The sequence below is a fragment of the Ixodes scapularis genome, unplaced genomic scaffold, assembly GCF_016920785.2.
Source record: "Ixodes scapularis isolate PalLabHiFi unplaced genomic scaffold, ASM1692078v2 PGA_scaffold10__122_contigs__length_95168666, whole genome shotgun sequence".
Lineage (NCBI taxonomy): Eukaryota > Metazoa > Arthropoda > Arachnida > Ixodida > Ixodidae > Ixodes > Ixodes scapularis.
Window position 1 is genome coordinate 7,353,432 of NW_024609836.1, and position 19,550 is coordinate 7,372,981.

A 19,550-nucleotide genomic window follows, 5' to 3' on the forward strand; every position below is an offset into this window, starting at 1 on the left:
GGGAATACATTCGAATGGCAGGCAGAGGAGTAAAGGCTGCCAAGCCTTACGAGGCCTCCGCCTCATTATAAAGTTCTTGGCAGGTCAACCAACCAGCAGCCAACAATCAAGGAGAACGCAAGAAAAAAACTAAGAAAAAACATATTGATCTAGGTTTATTCGTGAAAAACAGTTTATACACGATGCATGTGTTTTACACATTGTTGTTATTTCTTTTTACTCGAGAAGAGTATCGCTCGCCACAAGGAATTCTCTAATGCTTTTTTTTAAATTGTGCAGAGAACGTAGAAAGTGTGTTTGTTTCTCAATTTCAGTTAACAAATTAAGAACCTGGTAAGTAATTTGTTGCTTTCCATAATTAGTTGCAACTGCAGTGGCTTGTCAAATACTTTTTTTTTCAGTACATGCTCGGTCCTACAACTTTTGGAGTTAGGAATAGTTTTTCATAAGTGTATTCGCTGAAGCAGTAAAAAGTAATATGTTCCGTTCGCTTTTAATATAATACATTCTTGAAACAATTGATTCGTGCCTGAGTCACGTTTCAAATTCTTGCAACCCGTCTGGAAAGAGTTACAACTTGAAACAGGGCACATATAACAAAGACAGACGAGGAATGTGTAAGCGGGACAAGCGTTTGTTCTACTGGAGACGTTGTACTTTCCCCATATGACCACGTGTTATGTCACCTTTCAGAGCTTCCAGTATAGACTCGCAGCTTTTTAAACCAAAACATCTAAACTTCAGTAACTTCCGCAAGAAATAAAAAAAAACTATCTGGACTTGTAATCTGAGTTATTAGATCAGATGTGTCTATTAATGTGTTGAATCAGTTTCGAGGCAAATGAGTGACTATCAATATTTTACCTTCTCGTATGGTGTGCGTAAAAAGAAGAAATTGCAAGAGCATTTTGGAGAGCACTCCGACACCCAAAAATCCACCGTTTAGTACGCCCTAGGTCGCTGTATAACTTCCCGCAGTACACTGGAGCAGTACAACGCTCCCGTCGCCGTTGCACTTCCGCCCACAGTAGCACAGCACCTATGTACGCTGTCATTCTCTGTCTCCCACACACATATACGCTCTCTTTATCTCAGACGCCTAGACGCGTAAGACATCCCTCAATTACACACACACACACACACAAACATACACACACACACACACACACACACACACACACACACACACACACACACACATATATATATATATATATATATATATATATATATATATATATATATATATATATATATATATATATATATATATACTGGGCTTTTTTTTTTTTTTGAGATTTACAGTTTTGTTTTCAAACAACCGCCAAAGCTACAGTTATGCAGTTTGTGCAGGTGAGTTATGCGGCCAGGGCGACATAGTATAGGGAGCTAATCATAGCGATCAGTCGGCTAATTAAATCAAATTTGATTATTACCTTTTTCATTCGTGAAAATAAACATATGGTTCCAAATAGGAACTTGTTCCTCGTCGTCGAAAACCACCGAATCATCTCGTCTTAGAAGGCTACAACGTAGGGACAGCATTTTACGACATTCTTTAAAAACGCTCCATTTGGACGCGTCTATAGGTTTCGGTCTCTTGTGGGAGCGCTTCTCTGCGCCCGAGGTCCTGCTCCCCAGTGGCTGAGACGCGCAACACACCTGCGAAAGACCTTCCCTCCATCCTACGAGGGAGGCGAAGATGCGGCTTCGCGCCGCGAACGCCGGGCAACAGGATTGAGGGCGCAAAGATGCGCTCCGATAAGAAACCGAAACCTGGAAACGCGTCCGAATTCAGCGGTTTTTTTTTTGGTTTTTTTTCCGCCCCTATTTAATATTTTTCTAAAAAGAGTTGATTTGGTGGTTTTTGAATATTCTTAGCACGTTTCTCATTGCAACCCTATGCTCATTTTCACTCATTAAAAATCAATTAACAAATTACACTTAATTAGCCGAATGATTGTAAATATTAAACCGCTGTACTATGTTCTCTTGGCTGTATAACTCACCTGCACAAACCGTGCAACTGCAGCTGTCGCGGCTTTTTTATAACCAAATCTGTCAAGCTTAAAAAAACTATCTACGGAGATGCACACACACGTGCATAAAATCTTTATCTCTCTGCCTTCTCACATGCAGAAGCACATGAGCACGCCCCATCGTTTTCAATCTTACACACACACAGATGTTCACCCTCTCAAGGACACACGCACTCACACCCTACACATGTATACAATCTTACACACACGCGCACACACACACACACACGCACAGAAGCTCACACGTTCTCTTCTTTCTCTACACACATAAGCTTGCTCTTTTTTAAGTGAAACACACACGCACATGCACTCACACGTCTTCTCTTTTCCACATTACATGGGCTGATAAAACAAATAATTTCTTTTTGTAAAGCTAGCTCGCGCTCAAAGTGTTCGATGACATAGCGAACGAAACACGTAAGGGACGTTTAACAGCAGCTAAAGACTTTTAAAAATCGGACAGATTTTTTTTCGAGAGAGTACAATCTCAAAATCATGAATTAGTGAACGTATTGTCTCCTGCGTTCCCGTTCCAGCGATAATACCGAATTCACTAGGCTCCACGATACATTCATTATTATTTGACTCTTGTCATCGCGGAAGCCTTCGTGATGACATTAAAGACGTCCATCCTTTTTGTCACGTCCCCCCTCTTCTGCCATGCAAATATATTTCCAACGAGACGTCCTGAAGGGCACGGTGGGCAGAGCGAACAGTGCGTCGCTGAGAAAAAAAAAACGTGCAGACTCCAACTAATCACCGGTGAGCCGTTCGTGGGACGCAGAGCTCGAATTAACGCCGCCTGACCCGGCGGACACAATCATTGATGGGTCGGCTCATCGGAGAGACGCCCTCGAAGAACAATGTACAACAAGAATGCTTGTTCTCGAGGCAGGATGAAATGACTCTCCAAATTGGGTCAGTCGCTTTTGAGACCGTCTCTGGTCGAGCATCGACGGCGAGGTCGTCCGCTTCGTTAGCACGACTCTTGTCGTGGCGCGGAGCAACGGGAGGTGCCCGTCGGGATCACGCTGTCGAACGGTCAAGGCTGCCGGTCTTGTTTTCTTCTTGAACGCTCTCGGAACGAACGGCCTGGCATCACTCCGTCACCGACACCCTCCTATGTAACAAGACCGCGGTCCTGGGTCGTCTACGTCACTAAGCGGAGGCCGGTGCGGAGCACCTGTGCAGAGTTCTGCATGACTTGTTTCCACCTTTTATAACATGAAACTTTTATAACTTTTATACTTTTTATAACTTTTATACTCTATAAACGTTTATAACTTTTGAACGGAACTCCACAATCACCAAATTTTGTCCGTCCGTCCGTCCGTTCATTGGTCGCTAAATTTAGCGGGTAAATTGATCTCACGTGACCTATAGACCGATTCAGTTACTCCCGCTAAAATTACCGAGAAAACTGATGCCACGTAACCTGACATGACAAGACGTATACACCAATTCAGTCTCCGCTAAATAAAGCGGAAAGATTTATGCTACCTGACCTTTTACATTAAAGGGGGAAGGGGGCAAAGATTTTATGATGAAAAGATTTGCATCTCGTCATTTTTACATTGTTTATCATGTCCCGGAGGATAAAGAAAACATCTCCTTCGTTAGAAAAATGTCGCGATTCCGCCGCATATTCGCAAGGCAAAAGTCAAGCTTTTTCCCCCACCTGCAGCCGCGAGTGGCAGCCGAAGGAACCATAGCGACAAACTTACGTGACTTCGCTGGCTGTAAGCTGCAGCCTAACTCCCGCGAATGTCAGCAGAGAGAAGAAGCGTCCTCCGAGTGAGCAAACGGGAACCCACTCGTCACCCCGAATTACGTCACTAGGAGTGCGACTAGGTGTGACCCTAAAGACTGCGAGTGAGTTAGGGAGGTGCCAGAAATACTAATATTTACCTATCTTTTTTTTTACACAACAACTAGGACACGCAGCCGTAATCGGTTTTCTGTTCTTTACTTTAGAAGTGTCAGAGGACAACTTCCACAAATTTTTTACCAATGTACGTAAATCGTCGCACCCCCCTTCAATTTAGTTTCCCGCTAAATTTAGTGGCAAAACTGACGTCATGTGACCTTTATGTACAGTCCGTTCCCTCGGTAAATTCAACGGGGAACTTTTTCAGGGAGAAATCGCCCTCTTTGAAGCTGGCAGGGCAACTTTCCCAGAAATTCATTGTTGCTGGCGAGTTGTTCCCAAGCGTTCACGATCCCAAATGAAGTTTCTGCGAAAATCTGCCCTCTTCAGAAGGGGCAACGTTCCCAACAATTTAGGTGTTGCCTGGCGAGTTCTTCTCTAGATTTCCCTATAGACCCTGGCGCTGCGACGCGAATGACACGAATCGCGTCCGGCTCGAAACGGATGAACAACTCAGACAACACGGAGACGTGTTTGAAGCGGCAGTAGCCGATCGGGAACATGATATTTTCACGTGACACCCATCTAGCCATGACGATGACAACTAAAGAATTGGTTCTGGTTTGCAGTGAATCGTTCTTAGGAATAAATCGTTTCAGAAAGATGGGCTAGTAATCTCAAGTCAATTTAAAGATATAAAAACACGTTTATATCGAGTAACTCTGTGTCTAAAAAGTGCAAGCGAATTCAAATTTAATTATAATGATGGCAAATCATAGCAATTCGGTTACTTCGTGCAAGTACTGCGAGAGCCATAGTACTGGAAGCTTTTAATAGAACAAGAGCAAGCACACCATCATTGCCCTGTTGCATGCCCGTTGAGCACTAGGCTCAACATGCATAGAAAAAATATCTCTTCATAAAGTAGTTTTTTGCTTTCCTCGAGATTTTATAGCAGTATAATAAGAAAATCCTTTTATTTTTAAGGTATTGACTGACAGCTAGAAGCCCGACCTCATAGCTTGATCATTTGCCGTGTTGCTCCTGCTAAGCAAGAGTTTGTGTCGCCGTGCAGCCGAGGTGCCTCCTCGAGAAAAGAACTCGTATCTGTATACCTTAGTTGCGTTGCCATTCCGGTTGACTTACGTGTGAAAGGGCTGAGAAGCAAACATTTAAAGAAAACAATAGTTCGACCAAAAAAGAAACAGAATAATGTAAAATGTGTGAAAAGAGCGGAGCTACCTTTCGAGCGGAAACGAATTGAAGATATAAAACTATATTTATGGCGCATTTGGCGCTCGAGGGATGGGAAGGAGGGCTCCCAGCCGCGGTAGGCGTGTGAACCGCATCCCAGAGGGTCGCGGGCCGCATGCGGCCCGCAGGCCGAGTGGTTCAGGCCCATGGTATGGGGGAGTAAAAGGGCACTATGAAGGATTGTGTTAAAAAGCACTTGTACTTTACTTTGACATTCCCCTGATAGATTGGAATGAATGCCACATGTATTTATAATACAGTGCTTTACTTGAAGTGCATTGCACCTAGGTGTACAAAGTACTTTACTTGAAATACATAACCTCTCAATACTTTGTACTTTGAACACTTTTTAGAAGTACTTTACTGTTAAAACTGCAGCTTTTAAAAATATATATATATATATATTTTTTTTTTTTTAAAGTTCGCCAGCTGGAACAGGTTTCCTTCTGCTGTTGTTTCAACAAGTTTCATCAAGCAACGTCTTTTATACTGCTTTGGAAACGGTGGGTTTATTTGAATGATATTATTGCGTAAAAAAGAAATACCAGACCAGAAGTCTTACTAACATGGTAGATTCTAGTTATATTGAGGCACAGGTACTGCAGACCAGGTTGTACTTCGAGGGATAGGGTTGGGTGTATATTTTAATTTGTTTTATATATCATGAACGTGAGGAATGCTTTGAATGTCTCAAAATGTGAAGAGACGCTTTGAATGTGGCGAAATGTGATCAATTTTATCTTACCTACTTGGTGCTTCGTCGATGGCTTGTTGAAGGTAATTAATTACCTTTTCGTTTATCTTTTTTTGTGATGTGTATCTAACCGCTGTAATGCCGAAAGACGCTGCAGGTATAGGTTGACTATTAAAGGGACCATGAAATGACCTTTTTACTTTTTCCAGATAACTTTTACATTAAACCGTCAATGTTCACTGAATGCCGAACAGGCATCCGTTTTCGTCTCGGTTTATTAACTTTTACACAAAAAATTATTGAAATATCGACTTTTTCATTCTCTCCAACTGACCGCAAAAGAAGCCGTGACGTAGACCGTTTCCGGAACCGGAAGTTCTCTCGGCAGTAGGAGAATGGGAGTGTTAGCGGCAATGAGTTGGGGTGCGCCGGTAGGTTTTACTGCGCTGATGTCACCGACGTATTTCCTGAATCGGCGCCTCTCATCGCCGCATCGCAGCTGAGCGAAATTCAATGAGATATGTTGCGCTACAGCGACAGCATGGGACTAGTCCCATACGCCGGTATGCCTGTTGGGAAGTGCAGCGAGTCTTGTCACCACCCCGTCATTGTTGGCAGAAGGGCCGGCCCGTGTCAGTCGTTTGCAAAGCGACGTAGATGGCGTTTTTCGCGGCCTCGGAGATGCAGGAGCGAGCCGACGTTAAAAAAGATACGTTTGAACTACGAGTGTCAGCAAGAGCCACGTAAATACCTGCTTACACTCGGAGCGGACGCGCGCGCTTGATGGAAGTCTTGTATTCGCGCTGTTGGTAAGCGCTTCGGGACCGTTCTTTTACGATTGCAACTCGATACTGACGCGACACTCGGCAAAGAAAGGTTGGACCGGGGTCGACAGTGACGTGCAGTCTGTCAGAATAAAAATGGCATACCAATAACAAAGTGTACATACCGTGTTACGAAGGCAATCCATACGGCGTTTATTTCAGCTCTATATCACACAAAACAAGAAGATAGAATCGACGAGAGCCCCTTTTCGACGAGTGTTCGTCAACACTGCCTCGGAAAACAAGGGGAAGAGATTGACCTCCTCACCTCTTAATCTAGAATTGAGGTCAGTGATCAAACTATAATACGGGAAGGGTCCACAAGGGTCGCGCGGGCATATTCCATTTAGCACGCCAGCCGGTCGTAGGCAGACGGTCTTGCGACGAAGCAACGAAGCGCCGAGTCGGAATGCCTGCTAGGCCTATACGCTTCGTCGGAGTCGGTGAATCCAGCGTTCTTGTTCGTCGTGGTCTGTTTTAAGTACTGTTTTCTTGCTGCTTGAAGTCGGCACGCGCGGGAAGAACACGTAGAAAGTAAACGTTCAGTCAGTCAGAGTTTTGAGAGGAAGGAAAACAAAGAAAATAAATGTTCGTCGGTCGCCGTCACCCAAGTAACTGGCGGCCCTGCCCTACTGCGCACGCGCAGTAGTTGCTTCGTTTACCACACGATAGATGGCGCTTGGCTCTCAGCATTATCAAATTTGGCAATTTTCGCCACACATCTCTAATTATGCTACAAAATGTGGATCTGAATATTATTTAACAAAAGTTTTAGGAAACATTCGCCGGCTATTTATTGTTTACGATCGCGGTGCTGGTGAGGTAGGCTCTTACCCAATAGGCGATGTGGATTCGGCTGACGTGCACCGATTCTGCGTATGCATCGTAGTGAACAGGCGAAGGAAGGAAGGCGCAAAAGAGTCCAGTTTTCTTTTAAAAGTTCTATAGCAAATAATTTTTTTGGGCTCCCTATTTTTGTGTTTTTGTGTTTCTTTTCACACCTTTTACGACGTGCGGTGGATGAAACTCGATTTTAAAATCATTTCATGGTCCCTTTAAATAAATAAAACAGCGCTCCATAACACCTTGTAGTTAGCAAGGTGTTAGGGCTGAATATTTATTAATCCAAGGGTTGAAGGCCAGCGCAGGAGGCAGATTAAACACGCGTCCTGCGTCAACACTCGACTGGAACGCGTGTATAATTACACGAGTCCTTGCAGAACGCCGACGCAACACCCGTATTTAACTTCTTCCCCACTCCCTGGACTTTCATATTTGACGTAAAAACTTCGTCACTACAGAGCCTCGTTATCTGAGAGCTGTTGACTGGCCTCCGTGGGTGACGTAGACGTTTGAGCGCCAAGGCCTTGTTTTCTATGAAGTATTGCCCTCGCGCGTCAACTGGGGGATTGCACTTTGTATGTTTTCGGGAAATAAGGAAAGGGTAGGTCAAAAGCAGGATGAACTTTACAAATGTGAGATGCTGACCACTTTTACCTAGTCACCCGTTTATTGGAGCATCGTGTGCAGCGTGCCTCAGTCGTTATATAATGAGGGAGGTTTTGAGAATGGGACATTGGACACAAACATTTTGAGTAGACACCACCCCACGATGTGGGAGAATACAAAGTTTTATTTTGGGAGCTGGTGCACCCTGTCATGCATGCGGCAAGCATGAGGCAGCGGATTCAGCGTCGTCGCCGACGGGTTACCGGGCTTTGTGATGGTTATCTTTTTGTTATGCGTGGTGTGCGCTGATTGGTGAGTCGAAAAAAAGCAAACCGTCTCCTGATGCAAGTTCCGGTTATGAGAGCGTTAGATGCCAGTCAGCCTTTTGTTTTGTCCATTGACGCATTGGACAGAGCGATAGGGGCATGTCTCGCCCAAAGAGCAGATGATGTGAAAGAGCAGACTTAGAAAGTAATCCGTTACATGGAACGGATTACTTGTGATTCGCTACTTTTTCAAGCAATTTTATAATTGCCAAGTTACTTTTTTGCGGCAGTAATTTGTAATGCAATGTCGTTACAAAATATTGGTAACGAATTACTTTCATTACTCGTTACTTTCTTTAAATATGATCATAATAAAAAAATTGCAGCAATATGAGCAGGCAATCCAGACGCAGAAAAAGAGCAAGTTCAACGAATTTAAATGGGAACCATCGTGAAGAGAAGAATAAAAAAAAAACGATTTTTCGTCTGGCCGGGCTCCAGAATAACTAGAAAGACGTGAAAATACCATGTGAAAAGCAAAGACCAAGAAGACAATGGCGAGCAAATTTAGCTTTTTTCCATCGCCTTCCATCGCATTTTTCTTCTGAGAAACCTCTTCGTGTTTAACTGTGTTTTTTTTTTTATTTTTTTATTTTTACACTTGTTGAAAGGCCCGTTTCCAGTGGGAGCTGTCGTAGATCGGTTCCTTAGCTCCGCATCTTCTAGAGGGGGTAGAAGCTGCTACTGAGCATGCGCACCGCTAGCTCTGTCTGCACAATTCCAGGGATCATTTCTGGTCGCTGTAAGCTAGCGGGATTGTGAACCTTGCACCTACAATCTTTATCTTTCTCTCAAGAAAAATATTTTATTTTTACAAGGACCACTATAATGAGAAATGGAAAGTATAGTGTTGCAGAACATTTTTGAAAACATAAAAAGTGCTTCTATTGTTTTTCTTGATAAGAAGCGTACTGCTCCCTGAATTCGGTGGCCAGTAATCGAACGTGAAGCTGACGCGCTTGTGTGGGCCTTGGGTCAGTTGGAAACGTGGCTATTGGGGGCGGAGGTGGAAATTCGCATCGACCACAACCCTTTGCAGTTTTGGCGCCAGCAGTACCAAAAGGCGCGAGGCTGACTAGGGGGGTGCTTGCGTTGCAAAAATTTAACCTGACCGTACGGTACGTAAAAGAGGCGGAAAACATCCCTGGTGATGCGTTGTCAAGGCTGTAGTTGGGTGGAGTTTGGTTGGTGATTAATGTACTTTAGATATTCTCAAGAACTAGGTTTGTCAGTCACTTTTGTGATCATTCACGCTTAATGGGCGGGAATGTGCGCGCAGTTAATTTTATTGTTGTTGTTCTTAATGCTACGAGTGTAAAGAGATACACAAATTATGATTTTCTTTTCACTGAAAAAGAAAAACTAAGGGGGGTGGGGGCGTGTTACGCTTGCGCTATGCATGAGGCAGCGGATTCAGCGCCATCGCCGACGGGTTATCGGGCTTTGTGATGGTTATCTTATTGTTATCCGTGGTGTGCGCTGATTGGTGCGTTTGAAAAAAGGCAAGGCGACGACTGAAAAAAGACTTAGAATGGACAAGACGGAGAGTTTTGTGCTGGAGCTGGCTCAAGCAAGACTTGGAGTCCGAATAAAGCGCTATCCCCCCGAAGGCTGGCTCCCTGCCTCCCCGGGTCCCACGGCACCCAATTCACAAGTCGTGACTCACTCTATTCACAATAACTAAACCGGTATAAAAGAGTCCAGCATATTCACTGAGTAATAAAGAAAAAACAAATCCCGGGGGTATGGTATGATGAATAAAAAAAAATACACAAATGAAACGACCCATAACATACGCTAACAAAAAAAAGAAGTTTTAAGTAAAAAGAGGCAAATTACATTAATATCTTAAATCTATCCAGCACAGTGCAGACGAGGTACGATACATTTTTACGCGTGTTGGCATTATACACTCCCTATTGTGACATAGGCAGGACTTTGAAAAGGGTACTACATACTAACTATTTTTCGCAGATTGTGTCTTCGATTGTGATCGCGTGGATATGCAACTCGTGAACAGTTTTTCGGCGTTTCTTAGAAAATTTCCTGACAGACATTACCCCCATATGAATGATTCTCAATTAAGCTGTCGATAGCTCGGCTGTGATTACCAGAAACCACCTAAACGTGTTGTTCATCTTTTATAGCCGAAGATAGATTTATGACAGGTTAGGCGAGCTACCTTGGCGGTTCTCATTTAGAAGCTGCAGATTTCCAGCCCACACTCGCATGCTCTTATTACGGTTCTGTAATTGTTGATGCAAACCATTCCAACTTCGGAACAATGAATATCAGTTGGAAATCTTTAGAAAATTAAAAAAAATATATTACCTTTATATTACTGATACCAACTCAGTGTCATAGCGTGTACATAATAGTGCTACAGTTCCCATAAGGTAGATGTCACATTCCTGAGATGAAGTAGGCAACTACCATCAAAGAACAAGCGACAAATACAGTGCCAAACCTCTTTTTGTCCTTTTTTTTCCCACTTTTTTTCAATTGCGATGATCAAAGTCACGTGACGGTCGAGTTCTCGAGGCTCCTTTTCTTTAGTAAACAGGCAGAGTGTCTGATAAGGAACACAAAGAAAACCCTGATTCTGAAATTGGCAGCTCCCTCTGCAATAGTTATCAGTCTATGTTCGCCAGTTCTCGCCGATTCAATGTGTTTCTCACGGTGCAGGAGTTTGTATGTAAAGCAGCTAACAAAATAAGGAACACAACGCCACTGCTGGCGGCAAACAGTGTCATTTACTTTCAGAAAGCCGCCATCGTAGCCTATCCATTGTTTCGTGAAACGCGAAAGCCCTTGCAACTCCATTCTGTTTTTGTTTTTGTTTTCAGCACACCCTTCCCACCCGAAACCAGGTAAACGAACGTACATCCCTGGAGTGGACACAATGACATCTTTCTGAAAACCAAACAAAAGAAACACTCCGATGAATGACTGAAGCGATGCCGTGCGGCCACCGACCGGAAGGAAAACGATAGCGAGAAGAGCGTAGGGCACCGACAACCACGTGCATTTTTCTCTTCCTGCTCTCCCAACATTGGATAGCTTTTACTCTACCTCGCACACTAATTCGTCTCCCAGCCATCATCCCGCGTCCCAACTAAACGAACTCTCGCCTTTTTTCTGAGCACGGACGCACACCCGCATACCAGGACGGTATAACACTATGATGTGTCCTGATTACAGTGTGCTTCCAACTGCTCGAGGGTTTATGGACCGCGTTTGCAATGCGGGCTGCGAGGAGTTGACGAAAGGGTTGGTCGTCTGCAAGCACCTCTACCTTCCCGGCCGCTCTCCCGCTCGCCAGGAGACAACGCAGCGCATCCGCCCTTGGGACCAATCGACGCAGCAGGAGGCGTCCGCCATCAAACTGCAAACGCGCTCCGTGGTTTTGGTTGGTTCCTCTCTTATATCTAGGCTCTCTAGACGGCACCCGTATGCCGTGGTCTGTGTGGCGGCTGGCCGCCGCCATTAACGCTGTAAATTGCCGTTGTGACTCAAGGACTCGCGCCTGCAGAGGACAACTGAAGGAGGCAGCGTCGAATTACGGACGAGCGGGGCTCCACTCTTGCTTGGTCCATTGTGTCCCTGCTCTGTGAAGAGGACGGCTCTCCCAGGGACTTATTGAAGCCGACGAGTCCCGCCATGGAGGTGCCGGCAGGGGAGTCTCTCCTCCGCGATATTCCTTTCATCTGCGTTCCATTCGACGCGATCTATCGACTTGGCTCGTCGTGTTAATTGCGACGGCGGACGACCCACTGGATGGGTTGCACAAGGACACGGTCTATGGACAATTCCGTGCGGCTACATGGTGGACACGCGTGTAGGAGAACGCTATGGGGAGAGAAGTGGCGAAGGAAGGTGAGATCGTGTGATACGACACCCAGTGGTGTTCACACGGGGAAGGGGATATCTGTTTGAAGGGTGAGTCTCGAAACCTGCCATCGGCCTTTGCATCGGGACGAGAAAATGCCCGGTTAGCGACGAGCGGGGGCCTGGCGTACCTGCAATAATACGATGGCGCAATGGCTTCGCAGCGAATGCTTTCTTTCCATGGGCATTTGGTATGAATAGATTGATTGGCGGATACGAGAATTGCGGAAAGTGAAAAGGAAAGCTAATCAAATGGCGAATTTACTTTTTTAGTGAAAACAGATTTGTCGTGTCAAGATATATGACATAATTATTCTGTGTCAAACACGTTTATTTTTATGCTGTCTTTTTGCTATATTTGAATCTTTATACATTTCTCCTTTAATATTTTTATTTTATGTTTTTTCACAGTTGAGTAATCCGGCACGGTTCGACTTGGAAGGGATCATACTCAAACTCTAGGATAGGCTGGCACCTAATGGGCCGACAAAACAAAAACTGTGTAAAAATTCACGACCAAACATGTCCACGTAAAAGTAAAACACTTAAAAGTGTGGATGATAAACGATACTAAAGCATGCTACGGAAATACAATTAATTCAAACCACGTTTTGAGACTGCTTTGCTGTCCACCCCATCAGTTGTCAGCTCTCTGCGAGCAGTTTATAAATACGCGACTCCATAACAAACAATTAGAATCATTATGGAATGGACGAGTACTGCTTAGATATTACCGCACCCTACTCGAAGTCTCACTTTATCGATTATTCGCAATTCTACCTCCATAAAATTACGCGCGTTGAGCACGAAATAACATGGGGGCATCATATCCATTTTCGCATTCAAAACCACTTTCGCTTAGACCCACTGCCTTCCATTCTCCTCCGCAATCATCCCTCCTTTAGCAAGAGCCCGCGCATCTTCAAGGCCGACTTCGGCTACTACCAGGCACCACACACTGAAACCAAGAACCGGAGAGACACAGCAAAAAAGAAGAGGAGGAGACCTGAGAAATCGAGCCTGAACAAATTATCCATTACGAGGTCGGCGCGGAGTTCCGATGGCCCATTATAAAAAAGATGAGCGTGAACCCCGACGAAAGCGTGCATGGCCCCACGAGTCCAGGACAGCGGGGCGCTCTTTATCGGAAAGCAATTGTCTCCACTCTTTTCAGCTCGCGACTGACCGCAGTGGGCACCATGAGCCATCCAAGACAATCCACCACTCTAAAAACGAATCACGTGACTACGCGGCCCCCCGCGCATTGCAGTGCCCCTTCAGAAGGTCACCTGACACTCATCTGGATTGGATTGGCTGGGACGGCTGGTGGCGTCCTCTGTGGTCAATCCTAAGGCGATGCGGAGTATAAGGAACACGATCCGCGGAAGTCCCCGCCGAAGGGCCCCTCGCTTTACAACCGGGCGAGCAAACGAAGCCAGCGACCCCGGGTTATGCTTCGTTTACGAGGTACGCGGATGGGGCCCGTTGTTTTAATAACGAAGTGGACTCGTGCGCTCGTGACCATGGAGGGAAAAAGTGTCTTCATTAGTTTGGCGGAAAGTATAGAGGCGCGGCTGCGGCGGATACGCAGACAACGAGTGAAGCGTGTCGTCGTTACGGTTGCAGGCGGACCGCAAGATACGTAAAGACTGGCTGTTTTTTTTCCCGAGGACACGCCTATCGGAGGGGGTGGGGGGATTCCGTAGTTGGTGTTGACCGGTGGCTTTCGAACGGGCTCTTTTGGTTCATCGTGGCAATCTTTGTGGGATTCACGCTTGTATTTTTGGGTTTCAACTATTGGGAATTAAGGGTGTGTAACTTATTGTAGTCATGCGATAAGACATTTATTTGTGTTCGGAAGGCATCTTTCGAAAGTTTACGGCGACTTTCGTCGTTGCGGCAGGTGGTAACTGTGCTCAGATTGTCGCGAAATCTGCATCGTTATATAGGCCATTGGTGGCGTATGAGCTAAGTGGAAGGTGTCTATAACGTAGGGGTACAACTTCTAGGGGAAAACGAACAACGGAGGAATTCATTCGACAGTTTTGATCGAAGTTTATAAATATCAAATTGCCTACTCTTCATTTTCTTCCAGTGCACTCTCCCGATATTCACGCCTTGTTGCCAGTGTGTGTGTGAAATAACACGAAGAACCCAATATTACGACCGACAGATAGCTCGAACGCATGAAAGATCAGACCGGAAGAATGGAAACATATATTCACTCCAAAGCCAAGCAACGTCCACCGTGAAACAAAACTCCCATGATCAAGAGATGTATCTACGCCTTATTTGCAGCAACGCTGGAGCGTCCGTTCTTCTGATACCGCAAAATCAATACAAACACACAACGGTACCCAGACACACAAAGCCAGCAAAGTATACATCCCGGCACGTTCCGTCTCGACTATAGTCGAACCCTCGCCTGCATCGCACAGAGCGCTCAGTTCGCCTTTTTGTTTTCCTCCAACACCCACAGGGTTACGGAGTCATCCACGGAAGGAAAAGAAGCACCTTGCGCAGGCATCCAAAACGCCCATCGCAGTAACACTAAACATTGACCAGAAAACAACAACAACAAGAAGTCAAGCTTGACAGAGCGAACGCTATTGCTGGGGAACCCGAAAAGGAAACCTGGTCCTCTCTGTAATGGACATCCGAAAGACCTGCGCTTCAGTACCGCGCGTTGGGACAAGGAGCCAGGAAGAAGAGCGGACAGCTGCGAGTTTCCAAGACGTGTACTGCTGCACACTTTCTCCGCTGCTTCCTTTCGCTCGCGGATACGTGTTTGTCCAAGAGGGTACGCGTGTGTGTGCGTGTGTGAGTGTGCCTGCGAGAGAGTTCGAGCTGTGTCTCCCTGGCGCGGCCATGTCTCGCCCTTTCTCGGCAGATCTCGAGGGGCAGTGGGAAGACGCTGGCTGGGGGTCAAAGGTCGCAGCCCCGTCTCCACCGCCTGACCCAGATATTTCCGAAGCGGTGCGGCTCATTGTGTGCCCGGCGTCTGTTCTTTTGGACGTCCCCCCCTCTCTCCTCTTGCTCACATACACATTGTGTTTCCCTTTCACTTTGATTTTGGGCTTGTGCGGCCTGCGATGAGCCTCCGGAGAAGGACGTGCCGGCACGGGACAAGTCGGCGGCGCGTTTTGGTGGACGTCGCTGACAGTAACGCTCGCTTCCGCTTCGGGCCTGCTTCGATAACTGGGCTTCTGAGACGTTTCCTCTGTGATTACATTGGCCCTGACAGCTTTTTGTCCAGAGGCGTTACGCCGTCGCCAAGGGCTTGTTGCCGTGGTTTGTGACGTCACCAGAGAGCTGAGTACTATATGGTGTTCGCGTCTTATAGGCCCTGCGTGCTCCAGCCTTAGTGTTTCATTTATTTGATTTCTGATCTGCGATCCACTAATTTTATTTCGAGCTAGAAAATTCCAAAGCAGATCACCGAAGTACAGTGCAAAATTTATCATATGAAACGTGTATAGTTATTTTTCCGTTTCAATACGATGGTTACACATACTCACCCGTTGTTCACGAATTTCAGGTTACCATATCACGTACACTTGCGATTGTAGTACATTTTATTTGCTTTTCCACCTTACCAGTGAACTGAAAATACTGAAGTTTCACAGATATAGGAGGAATCAGAAAATTTTACTTCCTTGCAGGAAAAACAGGAAGAATAAAGACTCAAACGCTTTTAGAAAAAAGGTGAAACAGGAAATATTAAACAAATTAATCATTTTTAAAAACACTAATCAATTTTGCTATTAGTGGGATGGTAAATGGGTGGTCAGTCCGAAAATTAGTGTGCTATGATCTGTGTGGGTCATGATACCGTTATGCAGGATATTCCAATCTGTTATTGTCAATGGCAATGTGGAATTAAGAAACGAGACTGATGAAGCGAAAATTGGACTCACAGACGCTATCAATGCTAGAAAACATGCGAGTGGGTGGGAGTGACAATGAAGATCTGATGTCATGGTCATGATAGTAAACCTTGTAGAAAAGAGACAGGCGCAATAATGGTCTTCTGGACGGTAGCATATCAAGGTTAGGTTTTATTCGTAACGACGCAATGCTGGTGCTTCGTGAGTAATCGAAAAATATGAATTTGATTACGCGATTTTGAAGTGCCTCTGGTACTTTAGTAGACTCTAACCAATTTCTTCAACGTGCTCGACATTTCGAAGCCGGCTCGGCTCCTTGTTCACGGGTGGCCCCAAAGGTAGCAAGCTGTCGTGGTTTTCTTCTTTCTCGCAGTATTATTTCCTTCTTCTGTTTTGTGAATGGTGCATCGCAGCCCGTGTATATAACTGATTGGTAGCGTTCCGGTGGATCGGTTCAGATTGTTGTTCGTATTTTGTACATGCCAAGATTCCAATTAGAGCCGCTTCCTCAAATTTCTTTCTCTGTCGAGGATATAACTGCTGTCAAAAACGATGACATGGCCGGTCTTCTGAGCATGTTCCGCGAGAGCGTTGCCTTGGATATCTTCCTTCTTCACGTCACACTTATGTCTGCGCAGACGTTCGAGAAAGTTTTTCGTTTCCCCCACATACGAGGCATCGCACTCAGCACAAGGAATTCGGTAAATCAGGCCTTGAGCATTTTTTGGGGGGGAACAATACTTTGGAAGAGGAAGAAAATGGCCTAGAGTAGGGTGCCTACATGTCTGTCTGTCTCAGGGTGAAGAATTCATTGTTGTCCTGAATATGCCAGCGCGCGACGTCACCACTCTAGCAATAGCGCGCGTGTGTATGAAGGCACTCTAGCCTAGGGTTGAGACAGGCTTATGTGTAACTGCGATGCCGTAAGGTCTCGGAGCGAGGGCTAGGACCTCGCTTGTGCCATGGAGTTACGGAACTCTCATGCGGCTGGAGGTGTTTTTGTTCTTGGATGTGGGAGGGTGACGAAGTTTCTTGTATATCTTGTTGACGAATCTTGTGGGGTAGTTTTTTTTTTTTTTTTCGGCCACGTCATCGCCTTTGACAGCAGTCCCATCCTCGACAGAGAAAGAAATTAGAGGAAGCGGCTCTTTGAATCTTGGCATGTACAAAATACGAAAAACAAATTGAAACGATCCATCGGAACGCTGCCATGCAGCTATATACACGGGCTGTGATGCGCAACACACAAAAACAGAAGAAAATAATACTGCGAGAAAGGAAAAGAAAGCCACGACAGCTTGCTCCCTATGGGCCGACATACAGTCACCCGTGAACAAAGAGCCGAGCCGGCTTGGAAACGTCGGGCACATTGAAGACATTGGCTAGAGTCTACTAAATACCCTTTCTTATTACTTACCTAACCAGGCGGAGTTCCGCCGAAGTTTTTACATTTAAGTGTAGTGTATATGCTAGTTGTTTTACTGACGATGGTGCTAGTTTTAGATTCCGGTCGAAGACAGCCGAGAGAGCGGTTAGTGGTAGACAGGATGTGTGTTAAATGCGTGTTCCATGAGAGGTTGGCACAGCTGAACGCCAAGACACTTGTAAGAGGAGTATTAGTGATTACCATGGTTGTAAAGTACCTAGGTAAAAGTAACTGAAAATCTGTATCTAATTACTTTCGTTGTACCTGAGGTACAAACCTATGTACTTTCATATCTCCGTATCTGTATCTTGGGTACATTTTTCTTTATCTTGTAACTAAGTCAAGTTACTTTTTACAGGTACTTTTCTATTCACTTGGTGAAATTGGTAGAAACTATAAATCTTGAAGTATTAACACACTACCATGTGCCGTGATTAACGTTCAGTTGGGTACGACCTAGGAGGCACTAACTTGATCGAACGATGTTTTTGCGAACGAAGCACCGCCCATGGTATTTCATCGAATGACACTTTAGCGAATGGCAATGCTCATTCGAGCGAACGGTGGATTAGCGATGCCGTTCTAGCGACCCTAATTTATCGAACTGCTTCGAAACTCTGTTTAGGGAAAATAGCGACATGCTTGCTTCATCTAAAACCGAAAACGACTTCATTGCATGTTTGAAGTTTCTCTGACAGCTATACAAGCGAGGGGATAACCTGAAAGATGTGCGCAGTTTCTGTTACCTGTATCCTGTCCTGCTAGTGGCTCTCTTCTGCCATAAATACAATATAAAATATAATTGAAATAAATTTTAATTACAAATCGCAAAACAATATAAGATCCCGTATATAATACAGTTTCCACTAAATAAATCGGATTCAAACTTTGCAGTTATCAAAACTAAAAAATTCTGAAAGAAAAAAAAAAGCTTATTTTTCTTCAAAGTAACTCAAAGTAACGAAAGGAAAAAAAAAACAGGAAACTTGAAGCCTTTTCCTCGTCGTCGCGAAGGTTAGGTGCATATACACTCGACTCATGCGTTTCTTTATGCGGCCGACGTATCCTGGGCCAGCACCTCCTAGACAGCAAAGACTTCGCGTTGCGTCATATGACGTCACGTCCGGGAGGCCGGCACGGGCGCTGATTGGATGCGAGTGCCACGTCAGCGTTCGCGTGGGGCTCGTTTCCTATCGTAGCCCCACGCGAACGCTGACGCGGCACTCGACCCATCAGCACCCGTGCCGGCCTCCCGGACGTGACGTCATATGACATGACGCGCAGGCTTCAATGCTGTCTAGGAGGTGCTGCCTGGGCCCGTCGACGTCAGCACGGTCTCATGTGAATGCGTTTTTCCTTATTTATTGCATTGACACAAACAAAGCACATTTATCGAATTTGTTTTTGTGTTTATCCTTAGTATAAAAAGCTTTACTTTCAATATATTATGACAAATTTTGGAAAAATAAATAACGTAATTTTGAAGTAACTCTGCTTGTACCTAATTACATTTTTAAGCGAGTACCTAGGTACCTTTTCGTTTGAGTAACTGTAATTGTATCTTAGGTACCTTTTGGAGTAACTTTTACAACCCTGGTGAATACCATCGTGTAACTGAAAGAGAGAGCTCTATGGAGCACGTGTGAAGGAAACGAGCCTCGTAAAGAAGTTCATTTTCATTTTCCACTTCTTACACCTGTCGGCTATTAGGTTAGGGTTAGCTTGCAAGCTTATGTTATCAACCAGATTACACATAGATTGGTCAAATACTCCAAGCCCACGTACAACAGAATACTTGAAACTATCAGCGCCGTCTCATTTATAAGAATGAACAATAAAATTCGCATTACAGGGGAATGACACAGTCTCAGTTCCTGTGGGGGTTAGAAGCAGCGA